Here is a 15,486-nt window from a genome sequence, read left to right on the forward strand (position 1 = left end):
GCTCAAGGGATCCCTGTGATGGGCACCTAAGATAAGGATCTAGCCTTTTTACCCCACGTAAAAGACTTCCCTGTTTTCTAGGATATTATTGAATGGAAATTAATGTTTGTTGGTTAAAAAAATAATTTCATGGATTATATATAATCTGTGAAATACTCGTCTATCACAAAAGTACTTATTTGTTTTGTATGGCACATTCTTATTTCTTTTTGGAGTGATGAGTGTCCCCCAGATCTGCTTTTTTCTTTTCTGCGTGTCGCTAATTAAATTATTGTGCGTGGCTAGGTTCATGGAATGCTGGGAATGGCAGCATCCTTCACTCAATAGGACTTTGACCGATTCACTCTACATTCGGTCTACAGAGTCAAAGCTCAAAGTAAGCCAGGATCACTTGGACGGTTATATATATCTGGGCAAAATATAAAGTAAAATAGAAATATCCACTAATAGTCCACTAATCCACTACTAATAGTCCTAATACTCATAGATACAGTGTAATAATCTTAACTGTTTCAATATGAGAATCTGTATTGTTTTCTATCACCTACATAAACTAGTAAGCATATTCTGGCAGTGATCTGTTTGTAAGTATAAGTATACAACTACAAATGTGTATTTATCGGTTGATGAAAAGTTATGAGAATACATTGATACACTTCATAAATACTGTAACTGTAAAGGAAGAATGAATGGCCGGGATTCATTCATACAATCATTTCTACAAATGGTTTATCATTGCTGTATGATCAGGAAATTATGTTTTATCAAGTTGTGAATTACCTCCTGAACAAAATCTTTTGTCCATATCTGAAAAGCATTTTAGGAGACGTCTCACGCATTGTGATATCAGGACGGAGGCTGCCGGTTTCTGCTTGCTTTCCCAAGCATCTTTGGTCTTGGGGGATTTTCCATGGAAGGTGGTTAATTTGTGAGGTTTCTACGGTAGGTCACTCTGGAGTCATTTTTCACTTTTTGCTCAACTCTACCCCTCTATTGTCACTTACACATGAATGACAGTATATTTACTCAAGTTGGCTTGGGTAAAATCTATAATGTAGAACTTGAATTCAGCTTTACATAGATTGAAAACATAACTTATCTGGATCCCTTGCTAGTGTGTCCCCCTGCCCGGATCAACATGAGCCTCCTCCTGAGTTAGTAATGAGTCCATTTGAGGTGTTTGTGTAAAGTTTGGTCGCTTTTCTGATCTCATACCTCTATGTGGTATAGGCTGCCCATTTTTTTCTCTGTAAAAACCTCAATCCACTTACTGTACTAACATCTCTGCTTATAGGCTATTCCACTTATGTGCTACCCTCTCAGCGAAGTAAACATTTTGGCACAGTTTATACTGAATGAGTTATTCAAAAGTCTTTGTGTGGTAGATAGGTCCACAAAATAATGCGGGCTCAGTTTATATTTGATACAAGGCAGATTTGGTGAATTGAAGCATTTATGAAGCTGTGAAACACACCATGAACAGATGTTGCAAGTAGGCAGCTTGGTTCTATTATGCTAAGACACAACACATCTTTATCTTAAGAGCAGTTACAGCCTTAGTAGCTCCTGCGGGACATGACTTGACACAAGATGTTTACTCTGGATTTTTTCTTCATCGTTAACCGTTGGCAAAAAAAGATCAAGAGTATAGTATGGCCATTACTGAACAGTAGACTAAAACAATTTTACACGTCAAACAATTTAATTATGGATTCCATATAAATTATGTCATTTTGCATTTATATTGTCTATTAAACCCACGGTTATCTATTAAAAACTGCTTGTAAAAAAATAATATTAATATTGCTGTTAAGTAGGGACAGCTACAAATGTATAACATTTTCATTTCAGAAACAACCTGCTAAATGAAATGAAAAAGCAAATCATTTTATCATGATTTCTGCCACGTGATAGGGTCATGCAGCCTGATATGCAAATGAATTATTTATAACGAAGCAGTTAATTTGCATGCCAGGTTCCATTCTGTTAAAAGTCTCAAAAAAATAAAAATATTAAAAATTCATTTGATATTAGCAATACTTTTTAAATATAATGTTACATTTTATATATATATATATATATATATGTGTGTGTGTGTATATATATATATATATATATATATATATAAAATGTACAGTATTTTGAGAAGATGTTACATTAGTTTAGAAAGGAGCATCGTTTTTTCATTTATTGTTGTTGTGAAATAATGATGAAGACTTTGTTGTAGGAAAAGAAAGCTATTTCCACCTGTGGATGAAGTCCCATTCCAAAGATGAATGATATGGGTCTCTGTCTTCAATGCATTTGGTGCAATGTATGCCAAGCCAAGCACTTCACATCTAATCAGAAGCTTCCTGTTGATTGTGGATTTCACGTCCTCAGTGGCGCTTTTGTGTACGAGCGCTGTAGAGCTCCTAGTAGTTTACAAATCATGTGAGCTGCTATGAATAATTCATCAATGCCAAGAACACGAGATACTGGCATGGCTATGTTTTGTTAAATGTCATTACTTATTTGGGATTCAATCTTGGAGAAAAAAGTATCTTCGTTTGGTGTTTAATGCACTTATTGTTCATGAAATGGATCTGTGGTTCCAAAGAAAGTCTTGTGGAATATAATCTATGGGTTTTTTTGTTATAATGTTATGAAGTCTAATGATATACATGCCATTTATCTGTCTTAGACTAACATAGAAGGGCAAGAGGGATGTTGTTGCTTGCAGGACTTGGCTCTTTTGTTGTAAATAAGCAAATAATCACAAGCCCACAAGGTTCTTACAACTGGGGAAACCAGTTTCTCCAATTACAGAAATGTTCAAAGCTTTGGCCAAAAAAAACAAATGTTTTTGGCATGTCATCGAAATAAGGCAAATACTCTTCAGATTGTAAACACGTGTTGCATATCTTGCTTTTAAATAATATTATTAGGTACTATAGAGACCCCGCTCTTTTATGGAAAAAAAATAAAGATTTATAACCTGCTGTATTTAGAAATAATATACTAATAAGAAAATCATTTAACATTTTATGAAACATTTAACTTTGCAACCGTAAGTCATTTTCAGACAGCAAATGGTTTAATGCAGATATTTTAATCACTTTATGACTAATTTCCTTGAAACCACCTACAGTTTCAATCACTCAGATACTGTGAGAGGTTTTTTATTATTATTATTACTCAGATTGTATACTGCTGTTTTCTTTAAAGGCAATGTTAAGGTAATTCTTTTGAATTAGAAACTTTTTTTAGACAAATCTTCTAACCTTTAGGCCAGAATAAAGAATAATTCTTTTTATATAATCTATAAATCTTGTAATTTAATTTACCGTTTAATTTACCTATGGACATTGTAACATTATATTTCCAATAAGTGGTAATTTCTTTAACAATGCTATTTTTTTACCGTTATTTACCCTCATTAATCCTTTATTACTCTTATACTACAACATTGACAAACTCTAAAAAATAGAAAATATCTATTGAGAACACCTTGAGTAAGATGAACACTGTACCTGATACATATAATCAATTGAACCAGGAACATTATTGAAGATTTAAATAAAAACATGTTTAGGCATAGCAGCTCATCTATTAGTTAACTGTATGTGATTCAACGGATAATTTAACCAGTAACCAAGTGGATTAATGGTTTTAGTTAGTGCTACAGGCATAACAATTTACATTTTGGGGGATTAGGGGTCGTTGAGTGATAAATTGGTTAGGCGTTAGTTAGGAGTGCAGTTAACAGTACTAATTTTACTCTTCAGGATGACCCTCAATATCTTCTATTATAGTTTCATCTAAACACATCACATGAGAAAAAGGTCCATTTTACCTATTTAAATAATTCTACTTGATAAGAAAATATATTCCTTTATATTAAACGCCATTCTGCTATGAGTTGTCTCCCATGCCTCGTGTTATGAACGTTCCAGAGTAAAACCCTTCCGTGCCAGCTGGTATCCACTTGACACACTGCGTGGTAATGTAACTGGGTGGGCATACCCGGTGTTGGCGCTGTGAGCTGTCGGCATTTCTCACCCATATAACTTAATAAAGAAACAATTGGATGAAGGCAGGCAGAAGCCTTGCAAGAGACAAAAATAACCCAAAACATAACTAAGACCCACAGCGGGGATACTGAAAGTGACTATTTTATTGTAGAAAGCCATGGTAACAAAGGGGTGACACCAGGGGCAGGATACCAATTATACATTTCTTACACGTTTCCATCTACACAGAGCTCTTAATCATAGGCCTTTCCAGAGTAGGCTACTCGGAGCTCTCCCTCTCTAGATTTGGGGAAGGGCAGTGTTAGTCCCTATTATTATTATTATTATTATTATCTTTTATTTATATAGCGCCAACAGTTTACGCAGCGCTTAATACAATACATAAATTCAAGGGATATGACAAGACAAGAATTGACAGACTAAGACAAACCGATACATTTGGTGGAGAGAGCCCTGCTCGCAAGCTATGATCCCTTAATGGGAGGGAACTGGGCAGGGAACATGGGTGGGGAGTGGGAGTGAGTAGACTCGCTCTCCTGTAGAAAGAAGAAACTGACCCAAAAAGCAGGTGAACCAGAGACTCTGGCTCAAACCTGAAGAGTTCCTAGGTATGCTTGTATTACTAGAAGGAAGCGTAGCAACATAATACAGTCCGGTATACATTACATGCCTTTATTTCTCCCTGTCCAGGAAATATGTGGTCCTTATGGGTCAATCTGTCCTGTAGTAAAGAATTTAGAGGAAGGTGAACATAGCCCTTTTGAAATGTTTATGTTGGATTTGTCTCTAACATTCTGTTCTCTGCACAAAGCTAAAATGCTTCAAGAAAGGTCATGTTTTCATTCCTTAACCTGCAAGCAAAAACTATGAAACATTCCAGTGCGAATGTTAGTGGGCAATCTGACAGCGGCTTTACATAAATGTGTTTGATATATTGCTCCTTGCTTTAGAATTCCTTTAAACATGTATTTAAATACAAATATCAACTCTGACACACAAATAATAAAACATACAGTAAGGTAATGTGGTATGCATGTTCGTTAATGTTATTTGCTATTTAATATTATTTGTTTGTAATATAACAACAAATTGCACAGTGCTGGCCCATTAGGTCTATTCATGAAGGTTTGAGTGGTCAATTTATTTACAGAAGTTGCTACCAAATTAACCTGAGTGCTCTTAAGTTGAACACTGCAAATGTTATAAAGAGAAGCCATTGAGTTGCTGTTGAGCTACACTCAACTACTGGCAAGCTAGTGGAGTTTTTCAATCAGGTTGGTAATTTGAGGTAGAGGTCACATGAGTCTGTCAGTCAGTCAGGTTATCATTGTGTGTCTATTTTTTAAATACAATTGACAATACATTTGACCAAGGAGTTGGTTAGAGTCTGGATCAACTTGCCTCCTAATGAGTCTAGTTGAGTTGGAGGCCATTTTTTTCAACTCCACTTCCAACTATACTCAATTCACTTATCTGTAGACAAGCTGCTGTAAATTGGAGGTTTGTGAACTGTGATCAAATTGATGGTAGGGGTCAGTTTAGTGAATAGCTGCTCAATTTCAGCCATCTCACTCAAGTTGGCCTGAACAACTTGATTGGACTCTCAAATGAATGGTTTGTGAATAGACCAACATATTAAAGTGTATAGCCATGTGACATATCTAATAGCACATATATTTTACTATGTATTTTATAATATCACAAATAATTCTTAAAATATATAATCTGATGCACTTTGGGGGTATATAAAGTGTCTCTGCAGTTCCCACAAAATACATCTGAAATGACCAGAGCTAAAAGAGAAAAATGTTTCTTAGGATTTCAGTTATATAGCTCTAATTCAGACTATTTGGGAGATTATTTTGTTTCTATATATTAGCACACCTTTGGCTGCACCGGTGATGAATTTACCTTTGGTGTTGCCCTATGTCTGACAAAGAACAGCACCCCCAGCTACCCCCTGGACACCCCACTGTGCCCTCTGTCCATATTGCTGGGCACAGGATAGGAACGGGCTGGATGGGAAGATCAGAGATCTTCCTTGTAATTAACCGATTGACTAAGCAGTGTATTTTAAAGCTTAATCACCCAACAGAGCTATCTACCCGTGGGTTTGGCCCAGGTCAGCTATCATTTTCTTTGTGGGAGACTGGACTAACTTTCATAGCTCTGTTGCAGGTGAGAACCATACAAACACTTCACTAGGGAAAGCTACAGTATATAGTTTTTAATTCAGAACGAGTTAAGCTATTGCTAGGTACCGAGTCGAAGGCAAACCATGCGTCGGATCACATGAGATAAACATAAAAATACAAAAACCCCCTAACTTTTTCCTTCATTCCAAAACAAACAGTAAAACGAATGAAAACTAAATAACGTTCAACAAAGCTCCCGCCGTCACTTAGTTAATGTATCATATACATGTAGTGGTACATACACAGCCAATGTAGGTGAGGGTGATTGAAGTTGTAGTCCACAAAAGGTCATCAGTACGTTTTTTTTAATCATTTTATTACTCTTTGATATTGACTTATTTTTTATGGAGGGGGCTACAATGGTGGTGGAGGTTATGTGTGAAGTCAGAAGCGTAGGGGCAGAATCAGGCTTTTTTTGCCACCATGCCTGCCTCACACTTCTCCTTACCATCTGAAACCATGGTGGACAGCAGCCATATTAGAGTGTCCCCGCATGTTTGCCTACATACTGTATATGGTTGGCACTGAAAGTAATAATCTTGATACCATCTGTACACATAACAAAAAATAGTTGTCTTCACAATTGGTCAGTACTGCTAACATTTTATAATTTTACTCTGGACTGTTTAACTACTATCTAAAATGTTTTACTTCTAAACCATGTAATGTGTGAGTCCTCCGCTGTATCCGCTTGCTTATTTTGTGTAGGCAGTATGAACTTCCCTCTTTGGAAACAATGTGTTAGTCGGATGTTATGATTCCTACATCTGGACGAGAAGACACAGAAAGCCCAGGAGCATTTACTGCATGAAATATAAAAATAGAAAGTTCCACTTTCAAAAAAAGTATGACAAACAATGTGGTGAAAACATAATTGCAATCAACCTGAATGAGGATAAATGAGAAGGTCTTTTTTTCTGAAGGACCTTAATATGAGTCAGTATGAAAACAGTTGTAGGGTTCTTCCCACTATATTCGCTGCCATTAATCAATATTACAGCAGTATGATTTTTCCAACATCGTCCAGTTTGCTTATAGAGAGGAAAACTAGCACAAGGAAAACTTTAAAGGATGCAGCCAATCAGACTCACAACGCTTTATAATAATGTATAACTCCATTACGCAGGGTCAGCTTAACCTTGTTTAAGCAAAACTTAGCAGATGTTGGTTCTCTAATGCACTGTAAAGCTGTAGTGCCTGGTTTAGTGAATACTCCAATATAATGATTGTGGGCAGAATATCATCTTGTGAGATACTCTATGTGGTTGACAAATTGGATCTAAGATGCCAACTATCTCATGTGTAGTGATTTTTTTCAACTTTCTCCTAATAGTAATTACCTAAATTACATTTATTTTTTGTACACAAGATTCAGATTAGCAGTACTTTTCTTCATATTCCAGGGTGGACCGCATTGTTTGATCTCTTAACTGAGACTTTAATGGGCCATGTTCAAGCAATGGGAAATGCAATGCATCCTCCATACGCTGCAAGCCACTAGTGCATGGGAGTATATATATATATTTTTAAATATATATATATATATATATATATATATATATATATATATATGTTACATCCCTAATAAGTTTCTACTGTATGCACTATGCAGAACAGCCCTTAGCCCTTCTGGGAGGAACCTGCCAACTTGGCCTTTACTAATAAATAGTGAGGTGAGTAAAGCTTTGTTGCAAACTATCCTGTCAACTATCTCTTTAATGAATAGACCCCAATATACTTACCAAGCCTGTTTCTTTCCCTCTCATTGTACCAAAAATACACTAGCTAAATAAAAACTGTGTATCTAAGCAACTTAACATATAACGTTTCCAAAGCAGTGTAATTTAATTATAAAAAGAATACAGATGCGTTGATTTCACAATTACATGTTCTTCAGAATTTAGTTTTTTTCCAGAATTGCTGCATTGTTTCTCAGAAAGGGACCTATCAGGAATATAATACGATTAAGGAGCTAAGCTGTACCCGTTAGCAATGCACTGACATGCATGATGGGTTAGAAGCCTGCTACATTAAATAACATCATGTCATGTTCATATTATATTTTAGTCAGCCGGATAGGCTTCTGGAGAGTTAAGTGCTTGAGTCAGACATATTAGTATTAGTTTTACAGTTTTCCTGTGTATCTGGTGGTGTTATTTAGAAGCTATAACCTTGTATCAGCTTTAATTTCTTTAGATTAGTGTTTAGTAAGCCCTGCTAATTGACAGAAACTAATATATATATTCCTAGGGAGGCCGTCAAGATAAGATAGTTCTCTACCAGCAATCTACCTCCATGAGCCTCATGAGCTTCAACACACTGAGGTCAGCATTTTGCTGTGAAGGGCCATGGCAGACACCAGTTCCCCTAATCTTCATCATCTGGGGTCGCACTCCCGGAAGGGATATATAACCCCTTCCTTCTGTCCTCGGCTCTAAAGGGGACGACCACTTGAGTTGACAGAGAGAGGAGGCCACCTACATGGGCGCAACCATCCCTCACAAAAAGCCACAAGGGATCTGGTTTCACCATGGTCATTTTCGGTGGAAGTGTGATGTGGCTTAGGGAAATTATTCACTGAGGATAAAACACTTGGAAAGTCAGAGTACCCAAGAGGCCCAAACTTGTTCAGGTTTCTTTTCATACATCCTATGGAATGGCCCTGCTGCGTGCTACCGTGTTTCCCCGAAAGTAAGACAGCGTCTTACTTTCTTTTTATCCCTAAAAGCCCCACTATGTCTTACTTTCGGGGTATGTCTTATATTGGGAAAAAATTTTCGAATTTAATGCTTTCCTACCTTTCCTTTCTTCTTTCAGCTTCTTTTCCTCCTCTTCGCCAGTTCTTGTCTCCTTCCGGGTCAGAGGGCACGGACAGCGGTGGGCGCGGCTTCAGTGTTGTGCGCCGGGATCTGACAAGAAACCCCGGCGCACAACAGCTGTTGCCGCGCAGATCACAAGGGAGCGGTATCGGAGGTCATTAACAGACCTCCGGCTCCCTTGAGTGATTTTAAGCCGGGTTGAACCCGGCTTAAAATCACTCAAGGGAGCCGGAGGTCTGTTAAAGACCTCCGATACCGCTCCCTTGCGAGCCTGCTCCTCCAGCGGCGGACATTACTGTCCGTCTCTGGAGGGGTGCCGGGTGCCGCAGGTTGGCACCCCCTGGAGTGTGGCGCCCTGTGCGGTCGCACACCCCAAAGGTCGGCCCTGCTCTAAGGGGCCGGCCTTAGGGGTCTGCGGCCGCACAGGGTTTAAATAAAAACATCGGGGTTTTTTTTCAACTTTATTTAACATCCTCCATGTTAAATAAAGTTAAAAAAACTTTATTTAACATCCTCCATGTTAAATAAAGTTTTTTTTAACTTTATTTAACATGGAGGATGTTAAATAAAGTTAAAAAAAAAACCCCGATGTTTTAATTTAAATCCTGTGCGGCCGCAGACACGTAAGGCCGGCCTTGGTGGGGACTTCCCGGCCCCTTAGAGTGGCGGACCCGGTCGCAGGTGCGGCGGGCCTAAGGGGCAGGCGCCCCTTATGCCCTGCGTTAATGCGGCCGTAGGCCGTAGGCAAATCCCCCGTGTTTCCCCGAAAGTAAGACATATGTCTTACTTTCGGGGTACGGCTTATATTAGCTGACCCCTCTGAAACTCCCGATACGTCTTACTATCGGGGGTGTCTTACTATCGGGGAAACACGGTAGAGAAATAACAGCACCGGCACCGCCATATGTCCATAATCTTTATAAATCTCCGTGCATTTAAAATCATATCAGAACTGTATATTTTCTAGCAGTTAGTCTTGCGCATCCCTTTGCCCTCTACATGTAAAATATAACATCTCTAAATTGGGCTTCAAAAGACTGATCTCCGTATACAAGAAATTCTGTTTACCGCATAATGGTGCCGAGACCTTAGTGTTATTGGAACACAGAGTAACAGCGATACGTTGGCTTTAGTTTCCCCTGAGTTGCTGATTTATTTTTGCTGAGATACAGCAAGAGGTTGAAGATAGAGGCAATATTTACTCATCAGGGAATACAAAGCACAACATTTTCTTTTTAACTTCAGAGTGATAAAGTACATTGAGAGATGGCAGGTTTTCCAGTGTGTTTCTCTTTCCTGATTCACATCTCCACATGCAGTTTATTGTTGCGTTCAGTCTCTTTGCTGACATGGAGGACTTTTGTCACACATGCCTCGGCTTGATGAGGCTTTATAAACATTTGGAGTGGCACTTGGAAACCTCTTACTACCTCTTACTACATAAAATACAAGCGATTTCAGCACATGTGCATGGATCTTGAAGCAGTTTGGCTACGATTTAATTCTTTGAGTGGCAGGGCTCAGGATTTTATCACATAAATTGCAAACCAAATAGTAAAAGTGCCTAAAACTGAATAATTGTCATTAAAAACCCTCTGCAATCTTGGTAAATATAGATGTAGTGTAGTTGTACATACACATAGGTTGCCCGCACAGTATATAAAAATCACAGTAAACAATATCTCGCATGGTAGCTACTAGGCAAATATTGAGGGGAAACCAACACTTTTTACATGATTACATGATTATTTAACGGAAGACTTGCTTAAACACAGACGATCAGCAACTTTCCCTAAAGTTCAGAAACTTTTTGTCACGCTTGCAGAGAGGGGAGCCAAGTGTACCCTTACGTACATGGTACATAGTTGGCAGTCGATCCCTACATCATAGGTAGCTTAAAAGGGTTAAAGAAGCAGTACACACAAAACTATAGTTGCTGTATTAACAAGCTCGAAGTTTAGAAATGTGCTAGTCCTGTACACTGTTACAAGAGAGCAATCAGTAAGAGTACATTTAGATTAGTGCAAATTTACAGAATTTTGGCTAATTTGGTGATTCATACCTAGCCATAAAAATAAGGCCAGATCCCTCGCATAGTGGATGAGAATAAAGCAAAAAGCTCAGAATTTTCATCCAAAATTTGTGGGCCCTTTCACTCACACTCTCACTCACTGTCATACACTCTTCAACTCTCTCTCTCACGCTCTCTAAATGTTTTCCTACCATGTCTAACGGCCACTTCTGATTCCACATACGCTTCGGCATCTTGTTGTTCTTGTCTTCTTTTATCTTTTATCTTCGCCCGCATCTCCGCAGACATAACCTGGCATGGAGTTGTACCTAAATGATGGCGATTCCGGTGACATCCTCTCCACCAATCCTCCAATCAGGGAAGAGGACAGTTACAGAAAGCACTGCCATTTTGGCAAAATAGCGGTGCTTCTGGTGACATCCTCTCCCCCGATCCTCCAATTCAGGGATGTAACTGAAAGTGCTGCCATTTTGGCAGAAGTTCACTTTAGTGCAAAATGGCAGTGCTTCTGTTAACGTCCTTTCCCTGATCCTCCAATCAGGGGAGAGGACGTCACCAAAAGCACCACAATTTTTTGAGAAGTTCACCTTAGGGCAACATGGTGGCACATTCAGTAACGTTCTCTCCACAATCCTCCAGTTGGGGAAGAGGGCGTCAGCGAAAGTGCTGCTATCTTGGCGGAAGTTCACCAAAGGGCAAAATGATGACGCTTCTGGTGATGTCCTTTCCCCCCGATCCTCCAATCAGGGGGCCGAAAGTTTGTCAAATTTAGCAAATTAAGTATACAGTATAGGCTTCACTTAGTTACTTCATTATAGCTTTATTGAGGAATCCTTTAAAAACGTTATGCATCCAACTCACTGCATGAAGCATACATGTGTGAATTTGTTTATTTTACTCAGCTACACAAATGATTATATGATGATGATCAGGGACAGGCAAAGTGAAAGGACACCGTGTCATAACCATGGAACATCATTAAATAGTCCACTACAGACCCGATTAAAGGTCCACCATGAGCAATGTTGGTGCCTACCAATGATGATGATAAAAAAAAAAATTTTCTGCCTTCAAAGTTATTATATATTCTCCACCATGTTACTAAAATTGACCATATAATAAATATTTGAAAATACACTCTTGTTCGTAACTAACGTAAATAAAATTTGAGCTTGTTTGCACCATATCGCTGTATATTTTCTTAGTACACAGAAATTTTGACAGTTTTGATATACGAATTCCTTTCCCTGCATCAGGCGCATGACATATAGGACTGATTGTCAGTGGCTGTAATTGTCTGTCATGTCACTGCTGTGCTTTGATGCAGTGGGGATGTGATTGGCCAATGCAGGTACATTCTGCTCGTTTATAGGATCATCAATCTTAGCTCGTCAACATGGCATTCAATAGAAATGGACGGGCCTGAATCAATGCGATTGTATAATGTGAATCTATTAAGAAAGAATACTACTATGTTAAATAGGTACTAATTTCTCTCTTTCTGTGCATGTACACTACCGTTCAAAAGTTTGGGGTCAGTGAGCTGTGTTCATGGAAAACAAGGACATTTCTAGCTGTAACATAATTTCCAAAGGGTCTTCTAATAATCAATTAGTATTCTAAACTTAAACCTGGATTAGGGAACACAACGTGCCATTGGAACACAGGAGTGATGGGAGTGATAAAGGGCCTTTGTATACCTATTAAGAAATTCCGTTTAAAAAACACTGTTTCCAGCTACAATTGTCATTTACGACATTAACCAAGTCTGCAATGTATTTCTGATGCATTTCATGTTATTTGATTGGATAATTTGCTTTTCAAAAACAATACATTTCTAAGTGTGTGTCTATTTTATTTAGTAATAGATAATAGGTGAGATGGACTGTGATAGATAATAGATAAGTTAGCTAGACAGTGATTGATAGGCCCAAGTATATTTAAGTTTGAATTTAATTTTAAATGTTGTATTTTGTTATTTTACCCCAAAATAGTTTTTTTTTTAAAAATCTACGGGTCGTCTGGAAGAATTGAATGAAATGTGTGAGCCTTGCCCTTCGTTTTGATCTTGCAGTTCTTGTCTGGCAGAATGATGTACCACTTCCAGCTGTTATCGCATCTTAGCGGAGCTCTCCGAGGTGTTACTTGTCTGTGGTCATGGTGTCATGTTTGTATCTGAAAGTGTTCACAAATTCATTGAAATCTCAGTTCATCTCCTGGCGCACTGAAAGAGTTAGCTCACACTGGAGATCTATATACACAGTCTAAGTCATTTCTTCTAAAGTATTCAAATGGCCCTCCGTGGCCGCTGTCAGAATTTTATGAATTTTCTAATTAATATGTATTCCAGCGATTATTAACATTAGGGAATGTGCTGTGTTTCAGGATGAAAGCTGGGGTGTTTAAAGGCACTTGCTGCTTAATCAATGCGGACATTTTAGAGGAACATGATATCTAGATTAGTTTTTGTCATAATGCTTGTTATTTGTATGTTATCTCACTAAAGTCTAGTTATGATTGACTTATCAGTGTAATATTATCATGACATTAAAGTTTGAGCACACGGGGTCCACCTTGCGGTTAGGATGTAAGAAGTAACAAAGTAACTCGGGACACCTTAGCCCTCTTAGAGAAATCTGTGGCTCAAAGAAGACTTCGTGTTGTATACATCAAGTCCACTGTTTTCAGCATCCACTTTTTGATGTGTTTTTGCTTATTACATGCAGTCAGCTTTATCTTGGTACTTGTTGCTTGATATTATACCTGACTCCCTGGTTTTGACTCCTAGCTTGTTCCTGCCCCTGTTTGTCTCCTTCGGCTGGATCTAGCCTCTGCATCTGTTATAAACCTGTCTAGTAAGGGTTGGTGTTCTGTTTCCTACTACCGTGTTCTCTAATGTCCACTCATCAGGGTTCATCCTTGGAGCCAAGGAGCTGCTTCTATGAGATGCACGTCTTCCCTCGCCTATTGAGATCTTCACCTCACGACACCTTCACTCACTATTACACAACTTCATTCTTTCTGCTCCTTACTTGAAGAACACGCAGGAACTTTTGCTTCTGAATTGCTTCAGTTTTGTTTTGTTAAATATGTCCCTCTTTGTTTTATTATATAACAGCAAAATGTATTGACCTAATGACTCAAGGCATACAGATTTGCATGTGGGGTCTTTTCCTTAATCAGTATTGTTGCTCTCCTAAGTTATAAAGGAGAATATTCCAGAAGTCTTTATGCAGAAAGATCTCAACCTGCATTACGATAAATCAAATTCATTATGGGGTGAGCATGACATATCTGTTAACAACAAAACATCATATTCCATGTAAAGGTTACAATTCCCATCTGCATGCCTGTGTTAAATATTAACCTTTAGTTTTGCAGCTTGTAGCCCATACTCTTGGTCTATTACCATCACATTTTAACAGGGTAGGTTTTGACATGACTTGATATGTGGCAGTGATCAAAGAAGAGAACTATGTCATATGTTTTCTCAGCTCACAGTTAATTCAGTCTTTCATTGCCTATAAATCATTATATGAAACCAATATGGCCTGTGTATAAATTGGTAGCAGTAGCTTGTAGTGGGAAGATTAATGTATTCTGGATTGAAATAGCTTCATTTACAAAGGAATAGCTTTAGGATGCTTATGGGAATATACAGCGGGCTATAATCTAACATTGGAGAGTGAGGTACGGGAAGGCTAATAATTCACGTAAGCACCCATCACAGTACAAAAGTGCCATAGGAAAAAACGGGCCACCGACGCTATCGGCTTCTAGGTGCAAAGTCAGCTTTATCAGGAATCTAACTTCTATATAGATTGTAATGTTTAGCTAGCAGCGTTATCCATGCCATCTGTTTTCTTGTGTTCAAACGTAACAATATTTTTAGCACTTTGTACAGAATGTGCTAGTGCTTCCAAAATAAAGGATAATAACTGGTAGACTTGGGCACCAGGGGGCTCTTCGTGTTCGTCTTCGTGCTCGTCTTCGGCAAAAAAAACAACTTCGTATTCCGCGAATATTCGCCTGGTCCTGTCTTCTCTTCGGGCGAATATTCGCGGACACTCTTCGTGCTCGGGTTTTCTTCGTTTTCCCCGGTTAAGGGGTTAAAACGGGGTTAAAGCCGCTCTGGCGCCAGGAGTTTAAATGTCCGTATGAGCAACTCTATTGGTCGTCAGCAGGGGGCTCGTCTGCCATTGGTTGATGGCAGACGAGCCCCCTGCGGGCGACCAATAGGGTCGCTCGTACAGACTGTTATACTCCAGGTGCCGTAATTGTTCGGCAGATCCCGCTGGTCTCCCTGTTCTATCATTTATTAACTGATAGAACAGGGAGACCAGTGGGATCTGCCGGGTAAGTTGCAGCATTGGGATTTTAAAAGTCTGTACGAGCGACTCTGTTGGTCGCTCGTACAGACTTTTAGG

Source organism: Sceloporus occidentalis, unplaced genomic scaffold, assembly GCF_023333645.1.
Source record: "Sceloporus occidentalis isolate IW3139 unplaced genomic scaffold, rSceOcc1.0.p SCAF_34, whole genome shotgun sequence".
NCBI lineage: Eukaryota > Metazoa > Chordata > Lepidosauria > Squamata > Phrynosomatidae > Sceloporus > Sceloporus occidentalis.